The sequence below is a fragment of the Salvelinus alpinus genome, chromosome 2 (genome assembly GCF_045679555.1).
Source record: "Salvelinus alpinus chromosome 2, SLU_Salpinus.1, whole genome shotgun sequence".
NCBI lineage: Eukaryota > Metazoa > Chordata > Actinopteri > Salmoniformes > Salmonidae > Salvelinus > Salvelinus alpinus.
Window position 1 is genome coordinate 68,470,165 of NC_092087.1, and position 13,885 is coordinate 68,484,049.

A 13,885-nucleotide genomic window follows, 5' to 3' on the forward strand; every position below is an offset into this window, starting at 1 on the left:
GCTATCATGTACTGTAGTGAGACGCGTTCGACAAATCGTCTGATGCATGGGTACACACAGTCTTTACCAGAGCAGGAGCTGCTACCTCAAACGGCAAACAGATTGGGGTGAATAAATTAGCCAGTTCATTAAGGGGCTCGGGGAGACTCAATCTGGAATTCTGATGTGACGAGATACAGCGAGTGTCACATTTAGGCACCGAGCTAATTACCAACTCATTAAGCACTCAGTAGGCTAATAAGACCGGGAGACGGAGGCAGCATCCCAAATGTCACCCTATACCCTTTATAGTGCCATAGGGCCTTGGTCAAAAGTAGTGCACTATATAGGGAATAGGGTGCCATTTGGGGACTCTTGGAGATTCCGAAGCAGAAATATTAGAAGAAGCGCTTCGGTGTTTGGGATGGCTTGTGCTGCAAATACCAGTGTAACTCATAGCTCATAGCTCACCCAGCCTAGCGAAGTTCTGGAGCGAGAGGAGGGTTGTGTGGAGCAGGAGGGTTGTGTTAATCATAGCCATACAGCCCTGTGCACAACTTCAAAGTCCAGCGATCTCGCATGCAGGGCACATATCAAGTGAACATTGCCTGAATAGGATGGAAATGAGGTTGGGAGTGTTTTGGTGTCGACTAAAGCAGAGGAGCTGTCCTATAGAGGGAACAGTGAAGCTACGTAGATCCTACTTTGTCTATTAGTTCACTTTAACAGGAAACATCAAATCAAATGGTATTAGTCACATGCGCCGAATACAACAGGTGTAGACCTTACCGTGAAATGCTTACTTACAAGCCCTTAACCAACAATGCAGTTCAAGAAATAACATGTAGTGTGGAGAATGTGTTTTCTCTATATGTAAATATGGGTAGTTGTTCTTGCTGTTTTAAACGGGTTTGTCCTCTGGAGACGGTGCACTGCAGAGAGGGATGGCATTGGTTAGTTCTCTCTCACTCTCATCTGCTTTCTCCTTTCTCTCTCTGGTTCTGTTTCGGTTCTCCATTTTTCCATGCAAATGAGAGCCGGTACATTGATTTGGTTTCCAGTTTCATGTTACTATGGCAACAACATAAAAACTACAAAGTGCTTAAAGCGCAGTACTTTTATCCCTGCGTCCCTCTGATCATCATAGGAAATTAGCATACCGGGAAATGAGAGAGCGAGCCTCACAGAGCAGAGCAATTGTGCATTTGGAAGGCTGTCCGCGCTGGCTGCCTAAATAAAAATGGGGGGGTTTGGGCTTGGCAATAAAAAAAATGTAAAAAAATCATGAGGAGAACAAAAAAATTTAAAAAGAGAGAAAACACCCTCCACACACACACATACACACACCCACACACCCACACACACACACACACACACACACACACACACACACACACACACACACACACACACACACACACACACACACACACACACACACACACACACACACACACACACACACACACACACACACACACACACACACACACACACACACACACACACACACCTCTCTTTCTCAAAACCATGCTGTGTCTCAAGGTGCAGTGATGCCCCAAGTCCACTACTGAACCGGGCAGCAGACCGCTGTACAGTGGTGCAGGGCAGGACCAGTGGGTGGATGCCCGGATGCCTAGACGGGGGTGTGTGTATTGGAGGATGGAGATGGACACTGAGGGCCAAAGCACCAGAGGAGATTTGAAGGGCAACATCAAACGCTGCATCAGCTCATTAATGCATGTAGGAGTGACCCGGGTCAAAGCTAAACAACAGAGCAGGATCACATAACAGACAGAATCTACGTCTCAAACGGCAGCCTAAGCCCTACGTAGTGCACTACTTTGTTTTTGTCAAATGTAGTGCCCTATGTAGGGAATGGGGTGCCATTTGGGAAGCAGGCAGACGCATCACAAACCCCCTCCAGAGCCTACATCTATCTTGACCATCATCACACAGCCAGATAGGAGAGGAGAGGACTGCTCTGAAATCTGCCCACGAGCCCACAGATTCTCATGCGTCCCAAATGGCCCCATATTCCCTATGTAGTGCACTACTTTTGAACAGAGCCCCCATAGGGCCCTGATCAGAAGAAGTGCACTATGTAGGCAATAATGTGCCATTTGTGACAAAGTCTCTGTCTTCTGTTTTCCTCCTGTCGATCCTATTATTCTGAGCTTCAAAAGAAGACAAAGCACAGAGATTTAGGTTTTGTGTTGTGTTGAATGGAGGAACCACAATAGTATAAAGTGTCTCCGTTCGCCCGTATACTGTAGAAACAAATGAAACACAAGCGTGCCTATAAGCGTCTATACACGCGTCCCCAGAGTGCAGAAAATAGCAAGAAAAAAGTCCTGCTTTTCACAAACTGCTATCTGAGGTATTCAAGTGATCACATATCAATATTGTTTTCCAATTTCCTCTGCTGAAGAGGCTGGTTAGCCATGGATTTCAAAACTGTCTCACTCATGGGATATGTCTGCTTGACGGCTACCCAGCATGCAATTGTCTCCTTTTTTCAAATTTGAACACGGAGTGACCTTTTTTGATTGGGTGAAATTGGTTGGCATGAAATCAATATGGAGACACGAATTTGATTCAGCCTTATCTCCTCTCCACACTGTCTGCAGGTATAGACGGGGGAGGAGGTGTGTGTTTGTGTGTGTGTGTGTGTGTGAGAGAGAGGGTGGGGGTTGATGACTATTCACTGAGCAGTAATAGAATATCTCACATTGAGGGGAACTGCCCTGATAAGAACATCCAACTGATAAAGCTAGTTCTACTGACCAAAGCGAATGTGGTCTGAAAATGAGTGGGTCAGAGAACATTTTGAATATGCTGAAGCCTGTATCACTGCAGTGTGTTAGCTTATAGCTACACTATCACCTTCTATGTGACACAGTCTGTAGGTGATAATAAGCTAGATCTATCGGCTAGCCTTTCCTTTCTCTTCAGTGGACGTGGTTTGATTAGTGTTGGGAGTTTAGCGGCGTCAACCCCAGGGACTGTAGGGAGGGGTCATAGGTGAACAGACTAGAACTGAGCCCTGATTGGCTATTCTCTCTAGGTTAGGAGGGTTCACTCTCTCACAGTATTACTCCTGCCGGCTGCTGATTCTCAGATCCCCCCCCCCCCCCCTCTGCTCCCACTGTGGGTCAGTCCAAGCAGAGGGCCAAGCCGAACGACCCAGAAGGAAATGTAACTTCATTGGAACTCAAAGAATATATCTCTCACCTCCCCCTGAGCGCATGCAAAAGAAGACAGAATTTTGAAGCGGGAAAAATCATTGAGTCCCTTAAACTTCTTTTGGTTCAAATGAATCACTCAATGAGAATAATGCATAGGAACCCTAGTGATTTCAGGGGTACGGGCTGTGTCTGTGTTCTAATATGACCCAAGGACACACTACTGCACAAACACCTCTAATCAAAAGTAATTGAAAGTATTTTTGAAGAGTTTTCAAGGAGGCACATGTAATTATTGTGGCAAATTCAGTGGAGGATAGAATGAACGCTCATTGTTATAGCTCCTTAAAGCTTTCATTTTGGGTTTCAAGTTTCACACTGTGAGCTGACGCCATAGCAGCGCTGTTTCCTACTAATAAGTACTGCAGTTGGTGGACTAATTGATGGACCCATGCGGTTAACATACAGGAAACGCATCTGCAACACATCAATAACACATCATTACACGATAAGCTGATAAGACGGAGAAGAGGGCAGTGACTTTTCGAGGTCCTGCCAGTTTCTGAACCCGGGGAGACCCTTCGCTCTGTTCGTTTGTGCATATCAATAGCCGGAGCAGCCAGCTGTTCCTCACTGCGCGCCTCCAAAGGCGCATCTGAAACCATTTAAATCCAAAGCAGTCACAGTTTCCACAGCGCATTATAGGCATTCCAGCAGGCCCCTTGCACTGTGCTGCGTAGTCGCTCTAAGCAGGGGGCACAGTATAAAGTGGGCACACAGCAACACAAATATGCAGCCCACTGTGCGCTCCCTTCGGGATCCTTCCATAAAGAAGGCGAGGGAGAGGCAGAATGGCCCTCCGAGATTCCCGGGCCAGGCTCCGGGGTTAAAACCTTTCCGACGGCTTCAGATAAGACCTCATCTTTGAATGCTTTGTGTACCGCCTCGACGGGGAGGAAGAAGAAGAAGAAGAAGGAGGGAAAACGAGGCGGGTCGTTGTGTGTAGCTCGCTTACTTGCACACCCCTGTGGTGGTTGCTCATACAAAGGAGAGAGGGGGAGCAAACAATGGTGGATGGTCTAAACCTAGGAGATGGACTTCGCCGGGGAAGTATGTGGGCATGCTAGCATCACATGAACGTGGAATGTTGAGACTAATAAAGTATATGTACAATAAGGTACAATAAGGTGCTGAAGTGATGCAGTCTCGTTAGTTCATTAGTTAAGTGAAATTCATCTTGGAATGCCTTGGGATACTTTAATTACCCACTACCTGAACTCTAGGGAACAACATTTTCCCAAAAATCTACCAAGTTTCAATACCGGGAATAATTCATATTTATCCCTATAGTCCCGGGAAATACAGCAAAACTCGGAAGTGCCCATTTTAGAGCTTTTAAAACCAAGATATGGTCACTATGCCCGTGTTCTCCCTTAATACGAGGGGTGCTGCTCCCCCTTGGCTGGTAGTGTGACTCTGTAACTGATATTTAGCAATAATAGAGTAACTATCTTTGATCGCCAATGACATTGTGAATTGCGAAACAGGCCGTTCATAAATTGCTAGCGTTATCATGTTCCTCAATTAATTCCGCGCATTTCAGCAGTAGGCTATCTCGACACAGAGCTCAACAGAAGCTCACATATGGGTAGTAAGTAGGAGACAGCGCAGAGAAGCAGGTGTTTTCACATGCATAGGCAAGAGACGTGCTTTGATTTTCATGCGAGAGTCGGGATTTTGGCTAGACTAGGCTCTAGGACAGGAGAAGATTTTCCTTCATGCCTCTCTGAATTGTTGTGTGACAGTCTGTGACTGAGATGCCTATGTAGTGAATTGTGCATAGGCCTATAACATTTTTGACTGTTTGAAGAGTCACAATGACAACTCAGTCATATGTTATTTTATAGGCTATACTCTAGGGGTTTCCTGTAGGGTTTATTAATCTGCATTGTATTTATGGCAACATTGTGTGAAGTAAATTGGATAATGTGTAATTTTTTTTTTGCTAATCTGCTGCTGCGCATGTTGTATATTTTGTGGAATTGTATTAGTGCAACAATGTGGGGACAGTTAATTTCCCTGGTCTTGTCATACATGTGAAGTGTTCCCAGGACAGTTAATCCCTACTGAACTTGATATAGCTCCAGCTCTGAAGAGAGAAACGACACATTGCTGGCATTGCCATTGAAACTGATTGAGAAAGGCCAAGGGTGAAAGAGGTCAACCTTGTTGCGTCCCTCCAATAACTATATTACCCCCTCCAGCCCTCCAGCTCCATCTCTCAGCCCTTGAGCCAAGTTTAGGCCTCCAAATGACTGCAGTTGACGGCCCCCGCTGGGTGAAGATATCCCTCTCCCGGTGGTCCGTTGTCATATCGTCTTTCACTGAGCACAGGAGGCAGCAGGAAGTGTCGGGGGATCAACACATGCCAGGGAAACCCACAAAATGGCTTCTCCTGTGCTGGACCTGCTATGGCATCTTGGACAGTAAACCTTCAAGTGAAGACCCCCCCCCCCCCCCAAAAGCTACAAGACAGGAACTTGAACTGTCAAAGGATGGAGGATGTCTCTGTGTCCCAAAAATTACTTTTTGGCGGTTTCGGGATGCATTTTCAGAAAATTGGTGCGACAAAATGGAAGGGGAGGGTGTTGGAGTTGAAGGCTTGGTGTGTATATATGAACTCTGCATGAGACGAGCTAACGGTGCAACTCCGGATGCGAGCGAGGCAATCAGCGCTAGTCACAGAGGATTTGACAGCATCTGTAGAAAACATTATGGAGAGTCCAATTGCCTATTCAACTGGCTTGAGAGCTTTTGGTAGAGCGGCGGCACAGCCAGGAAATGATTTCGGAGAGGGAAGAGAGGGAGAGAAAGAAACCTGCTGAATGCCAGAGTAAATAAATAAAGTAAATAAATCGATGGCTAATGTGAGGCAATTGTGGGGTGTGCATAATCAGGGATTTGGAGTGAGCTCACTCTCCTCCTCGTCTCTGACTACAAAACCAGGCCTCTCTCACTCCCCTTCCTCTCTCTCTACATCTCTCTCTCTTCCTCTCTCTCTCTCCCTCTCTCTCTCTCTCTCTACAGCCAGCAATAATCTGTTCCAGTGCACTTGCCATGAAATGAGCGATGCAGGACTCGTAATGCCCTGGACAGACAGAGCCTAACAGATAACATAAGCTCCTTCACCCCTCCTCTCCATCCCTCGTCTCCACTCCCCATCCCCTATTCAAATCAATACTCTTGTTGATTGTAAACAACAAGCAAAAGATTGGTTCATTACAGCAAGGTCTGTTTTTTTCTCACTCCCCTCTTCCCTCAGCTGATGTGTGGCGAGCCGTCTCGTCTTTTCGTGTCGGCGCTCTATTTCGTCTTGGCTCCCTTGACCTCCTTTGGTGTGCGGGACAATGAGATGGCGGGAATTTTTTTGTTCCCATCTCTCGTTTGTATTGTAGTGATTGTCATTTTCCTAATGTATGCGTGTATATACACATGGGTGTCGAGCCAAGCAGCACAGAGCTGACAGTACTGTCTCTCCGTAGTCTCATAGGAGGAAGAAAGAGGGCTGTTTTGATGGCAATGAATAGTATTTTTGCATTTCTCTCGGTTGCGTGCTCTCTTTCTCTGTCTCTGCCCCTCTCCACACTTTCTTTGATCTGGCTTTGGTTTGGATGTCATTCCATTTGGATGAGTTCACTCAGGATGAGTCTTGCGCCCTCCCAAAATAATTCCACAGATTCAGCATGTTCTTACACATCATTCTCCATATTCCCTCTTTCCTCCTCCCACTCGCACACTATGGAATGGGTGAATCACAAAGTGCTGTGTCTAATATAGACATTTCGGGAACGGCGTTCAACACCCCAGTTGGAACGGCATGCAGCGTCCCAGCTGTGGATCGCGTTTATCAGCCACGGCTACAGTACATGAGGTGATGCGGTTGGTCTGAGTCCAACCAGGCATGTGATGATCCTCTGTAATAAAGGAGAACACATTAAGGAATTTTGATGTTCTGGAGATCAGGCTCCGTACATTGTGAATAACCTGTGCAGTCGTCGCATTGCCTCTAATTAGCTGCATGCCTATGGAGCCGAGCTGGAAATACAAAGAGATGAAAGATTCCGAGACACAGACTTGCCTATTTGATTTGTAGTACAGTATAGATATGAATTAGTGGCCAATGTGCAAAGTCTAAGGGCTTTGTATCATACAACCGCTGCAGCGAGGACGCATACACAAAAATGTTGACACAATGATGTTTTTAAAGATAGACAGCATTGTACATTTGAAATCAAACTGTAGCTCAATGAGTATTAAAAAAATATATATTTTGTGAGAGGACTCAAACCAAAGTCCACATTTCCCAACACCTTTCAGCTCCGAAGACTTCCGAGCTAAGCCGCCATCTTGTATGCTGCACTGAGAAGGTGTGAAGACGCTGTTGTTCATCTGAAGTGCTTTAATTGATTGGAATGATTGAAAATGACATTTTGGGTTTGTTTTAATTGAATGAAAGCTTCTCAATTGCTTTCAACACCACATGCATATGGGCATTGAATAGCGGTGGGGGGGGGGGGGGGGGGGGGGATGTAGTGGCGGCAGCCTAACAGAAGAGTTGGAGGCGTAGCTTATTGGGTACAGGGTGTTCAGGTTGTTCTTTATGCCCACCCGTCAGAGTGAATGTCATTCCAGTTAATGTGGTCTATTGCCAGCATCTGTAATCATCTTTGCATAAGTGTATGCTTTTAGACTGTAAAAACTGTTGTTCACCTTAAGCACTTTTACTGATTGGTGTACACTTTGGCAAGGTCCGTTCAACCTATTCAATGTGTCTGGCATCAAACAATGTATTTTTCAGATGAATGTTTGTTTTTTGTGTGCTAGCGGTGGTGGCAGTGTAACGGCAGCGTATCGGTAGTGGCTTATTTGGGGCGTGGCTTTCAGTTGGTTCTTTTTAGCCACTCATCGGAGTGAATGTCATTTAAGTGAATCTGTTCTGTTGTATTCACCAGGTAACGTTTTGTTTGTTCACTGCCAGCACTGCATCTGCAATGATATTTGCATAAATATATATAGTTTGTGATTACATGAAATATTAGTTTGTATTTATGAGTATTTATTAGGTTTAACCAAAGGGGGAAAGCAAATTGAGTGTTGAAAGAAATAGGTTGCAACTTCAAATATAGGTTTGTTAATAATTCAATTGAGAACCTGATTTGTTTACTTTTAATCGGAATACAGTTTTAGGTCAACAAAGAGTCATTTCTTACAGTGCATTTTGAGTAGAATGTTTTTGAGTACTTTTTTGAGTACAGTGCATTTTGAGGACTTTTTGAACAAACCTAATATTTTGATTTGCAGGAAATTCATTAAATTTGTTAAGTTACTCCAATCCAATAATTTTCTTTAAGCCTAATTATGAGGCTGTAATTGCATAGTATTTTAGTTTTCAGTAAAGCAAATAATCAAGTTTGAAAAATATGAAACGTTTGAGATGCAGTGGAATTAGGTTTAACTGAGGTGAATTATGGATTTGATTGTAATCAAATGATACAAGTATCATTGACCTAATAATAAAATGTTATCTAAAGTATTTATTTGACCTGAAAATACTCATTTACGTGTTACCACTTGAAGAAATGTATTTATGTTTATCCCCAAAAAGTATTTTTTCAGTGTGTGGCTCTACTTTGAAAAATCATGAAATGCTCTTAGCCTGGCAAATGACAACAACTTTACATCTCAACGCTGTGGGGGCCTGTCTCTCCAACCAACTGACTTGTTACAGAGAGAGCAAAGCAGAAATCAACCCTGTGATCGATACACTCTGACTGTCTGAATCTACGAGCCCTGTCTTCTAAAGTGCATTGCGGTTTCGGAGGTTCGGAAAATCCGCCACGAAGCCGGGGCCCTCCCATCTCATCTGAACCAAACAACGTCAGGCGGCACCCACTCCCATGTCGTTGGGCCTGTGCTCCGAGGATGACAGGGTTTCCAGGGATCTGACGGGTTCCTCTCTAATTTGGGCATCTACTTCTGCCACTTCCCCTGACCAGAAACCATTTTAAGTCAGCAGGCGGCCACATGGGAGCTGGCATTCCTCTTGAACTTTCCCTCCCTGTTCACTTCCGTGGCTCCGTCTCTCTCTCTCTCTCTCTCTCTCTCTCTGTCTTTTTCTTGCTCTCTCTGTTGTCTTTCTCTGTCTCTCTTTATCTCATTATTTTCTTCTCACTGTCTTTCTCTTCTTTTACATCTATATCTTCAGATACATTAAATCATTTGTTTAGTGTTACTTCAGCACTCATCCTCTTAGACTGTAACGATGGTCAATGTTAAGACACACCCCACATACAAAACACCAATATTTATTTTTCATTTTTACATTTGACCTTTATTTAACTAGGCAAGACAGTTAAGAACAAATTCTTATTTACAATGACGGCCTACCGGGGGATCTGCCTTGTTCAGGGGCAGAACGACACATTTTTACCTTGTCAGTTTTACCGCCGCAAAACAGTGTTACCATAATCACAGTTCAACCCATGTTCTCTCTCTGGTTTCTCCCCAGCTGGTTCCTCCTCCTCCTGCCAGTGAGAGTGACTGACGGAGTCTCCACCTGTTCTTGTTCCTGTTTCCAATTGTGAACATGGCTTGGTGGGAGTAACACTTAATGGGATTTCAGAGGGGCTGCCGTGTCGTCTCTGCCTCTCTGCCACCTACATTGCGCACTGCCAAAGACCGGCAAGGCAGAAGAGCTCATTTCTCAATGGTCTTAATGGTGACGACTGCTCAGGAAAGACCTGGTTAACTTCAATAAATGCATTGCAATTTAAATGTACATGAATTACATGTGTACATTAATGCAAGAGCGTAACACTGTTTCAACATAGCTGAAGCACAACAGGGTCCCCGCCGAAACCAAGGAGAAACTCTGTCAGTCGAACTGGCTGTTAGGTTGGTTTTATGGTCTACCTACCCTATCATCCAATGGACACATTTAACAGCTATAGGGCAGGAGTCACCATCCACCTGAGTCATAGAGACAAGGATCTATGACTGCTTCCCTAATAGCACCCTATGCTCTACATAGTGCACTACTTTGGACCAGAGCCCTTTAGGCCCTGGCCAAAAGTAGTGCACTATACAGTATAGCAGAGTTGGGGTCAATTCTGAATTGACCCCAACCCTGCTATACAGAGGGAATAGGGTGCCATTTGGGATTCAGCCTATGAGGAGAATGGTGTCTGGCTTGTCTAAAGCCAACTACTGCAGTGTGACACGGTGAAGTCATTCAGAGTAACATGAAGTAATTCTGCTGTAACTCTGCCACGGTACACAGGCATGAAATCCACAGCGATGGGAAGCAGCAGAGCAGTGAATGGTGACTAATCTTTTCAAGGTGATAAGAAGAAATATGTGGGAGATGAGCGTGTCTGGAAGAAGTAAGAGGAGCTCGTTACTGCATCCAGTCACTGTTGCTTTCGCCGTGGCACTGTCACAACAACACAGCTTCTGGAGCTTTGTTTTCAAGTGGGTTTCTCTCTCTCACTCTCTTTCTCTCTCACTCTCTCTCTCTCCGTCTGCCTTTCTCTCTCTCTCTCACTCTCTTTCACCCTCTCTCTCTCTCTTGCTCCCTCTCTGCTTTTCAGTTTTTCTTTGCTTCTCTTCTCTCTATCTTCTAAAGTTGTACAACTGTTGTCAGAAAGTTCACACATGAGTTTGTTGGCAGAGTTCTGCTTTTCTTCTTGTCCTCTCTCTCTCTCTCTCTCTCTCTCTCTCTCTCTCTCTCTCTCTCTCTCTCTCTCTCTCTCTCTCTCTCTCTCTCTCTCTCTCTCTCTCTCTCTCTCTCTCTCTCTCTCTCTCTCTCTCTCTCTCTCTCACTGTCTTCTTTTGTGTTCTTCTGTGTTTCTCCACATCAGAGAAGGGCCTTTTGTGTCTGACTTTGCCCTGAAGGCAGTCATCTTGCAAGTCAGATTAATAATTACAGAGTACACAGCATTGAGGGGGAAAAAAACTCTGGATATTTGATGTCAAACATGAGACACCAAAATTACAAAGAAAAAGGTCTGAAGAGGAAAGGTCCTGAAGTTTAGGTCTTTCTTTCTCTCGCTCTTGGCAGTATTTCCTGTTATTGTTGCTGTCTACTGTTTGGCAGTGCATTACAAACATAAAGAGAACTATAAAGGGGGGGGGGAGTCCCCTTGGGGAGGGAGGGCACATTTGAGAAGGGCGCGGCGGCCATATTTGTGACAAATGTCAGCAAGATGAAGAGAGAGTTGTATTTCATGTTGTTAAGGTTTTTGATCTCAATGTTTACATGTGTGAGTACATCAGCGCCATCACTCCCTCCCCCTCTCCCCCGCCTCCCCATCCCTTGTTATGTATCTATGATATAGACAGGATTCAAGGCCAGATGTAGGACTAACTGTGGCTCAGTGTTGTGGTCCACAGTTATGATTATGCTCTGTAACTGAATGGTTGTGAGTGCTCTTTACTTTAAAAGCATGCATCATTGGAGTGAACATTTACAATCCCTTCTAGTACTTTACCATGCCATTTTCAGTTACTGAATCAGGTAGGAGGGAGAAGCCAGGCAAAACATCAGTGACATGACAACTGCTTCGTAGCAATTGTTTCTCAACGGCAGACCTTCTGGAGATGCAACAGTGTGTTTGACTAGTGTCAGTCAGGGCAGAGACTGTGTTCCTCCTCTATAAAGCTAAGGGGTGTCACACCGTGCCTGTTTGAACGGTGACAAAAGGAGCTGCTGCGTCAACGACGAGTGCCACCTGAGAGAAAGCGCATCGGAGGAAAAGGATGACAGCGCTCTTTGCTCAGCCGGGGTGTTGCGTGTGTCACCGCAGTGTCTTGTGTTCAAAACACAAGGGTCATCTGCTGACGCCATGACAGTTGATGCCTCTTCTGTTTACTTATGTGTATTCTGTTAAGGTGGGAAAAACAAAACTTCAAATGGAATTCAGTGAAACATCCTGATACCATCATTGGAATTAGAATCTTTATGTTCCTTTTCCTGATTCAGTTCTTCATATTTGTGCCACCACCATTCTACTGTCATTGGTGTTAACGGAATGGAAATAAGGTTTCTGAAGGTAGCGGAGCTGCTGTGAAATACAGGAGTTGATCTGTATTCAACGCTAGTGATTGCTGATAACAGTTGACAGAGGGGAACATAGTTGATATGAGGTAAAGAGTTGACGGGAAGTAACAGAGTTGATTATATGGGACCTCTAATGGAAATGTGGCCGCTGTGTACTCAGCAGGTACAACAGGAAGTGTGGTGAAACTGTCCAGAACAGGTGGGGAGACGCTCTGAGGCCGTTGACCAGTAACAGCTGGCGGATAAGAAAGGCTCAAAACCCTACTATGATGGTAAGGTTCCAGAACGTTCCAGAGACGTCATGCTACGCCGCTGACTCTCGCTCTGGAATAAGTTTACCATGTCTGTCCCACTAGGGGTTAATCGAAAAGTGACGCCGTATTAGGACTGATGTGCCAGCCATTTCCATGCTGTGGCCAATAGTCATTATGTTACAAGAGTTAACATGATTGACAATGAAAACAAGTCAACTCCGTCATAAGCTCTCCTCCTACTGTTGAGTGGATGTGTTACTTCTTTACCAGAAATGCTCAAGGAACAACCTAGTGTTAGGGAAAGTGGGAGGGGGAAAGGGAGGCGGTGGGGGGGGGGACCTTGACAATTGTGAAAGTTGGCGTAAACAAGTCAAGTTGTTTGTTTCCAATAGCTGTGTTTTGGATTCGGGGGGGGGGGGGTAATGTGGAAATTTGTCAGTGTTGTTACTCACTGAAGCCCTCCCACAGATCCCACTGAGACAAGTCAGATGACTGGGAGATCGACTTTTGCTTGTGACGAAGTGAGTTATGGTCTCAGACGCCTCACGGTTTGCGAAGAAATGCCTTCCTTCACCATCATAGCTGTCTGAGATGTGAAGCCTACGCCCCTGGGACCATGCAGTGGGGTTTGGTGGTTTCGTGCCACCCAATCAGATCTACACAAAGCACATGCCAGACACCTGTCTTGCTGCTTGACTTTATCCTCAAGTTCAACCTTCAGCTCTGTTAGTTGAAGGTACCTCTCCCGAATCCTAACTTAGAGAACAAAAGAAGGAAAGTTGGAAGAAAAGGGGGGGGGGGGGAATGAACAGCACAGAAACAAACAACGTGGGACAGCTGCATTCAATTTCCTCCCGCATGCTGTTTCTATCATGAGGTCTTTTTCAGATGCACCCAGATCAGAGGTTACAGAATGGCTGTGAATCCAAACGAGTCCCTCCTGTGAATGCACTTGATGAGGGCTCCATGCAGGAATCCCTGTTCACACCCTCCACCACCTCCCAGGGCTATTTGATAATAACTAGGGGGAAACGAAGATATTTTAATGGGAAGTACAGCCCACAGCCGTTTTAGCATCTGAGAGTCAGTGGGAGTTCCTATTGAGATTCTATTGAGTTTCTATTGAGATTCTATTGAGATTCTATTGAGTTTCTATTGAGATTCTATTGAGATTCTATTGAGATTCTATTGAGATTCTATTGAGTTTCTATTGAGATTCTATTGAGATTCTGTTGTGTACAGTAGTGATCCATTCCGTTAGTACAGTGGTCACTAGACAAGAATGCGAATAATGAAATGTCCTATCTTGAAGCATTTTGAAATGATACGTTCCATCTGGTGCCGAGAAG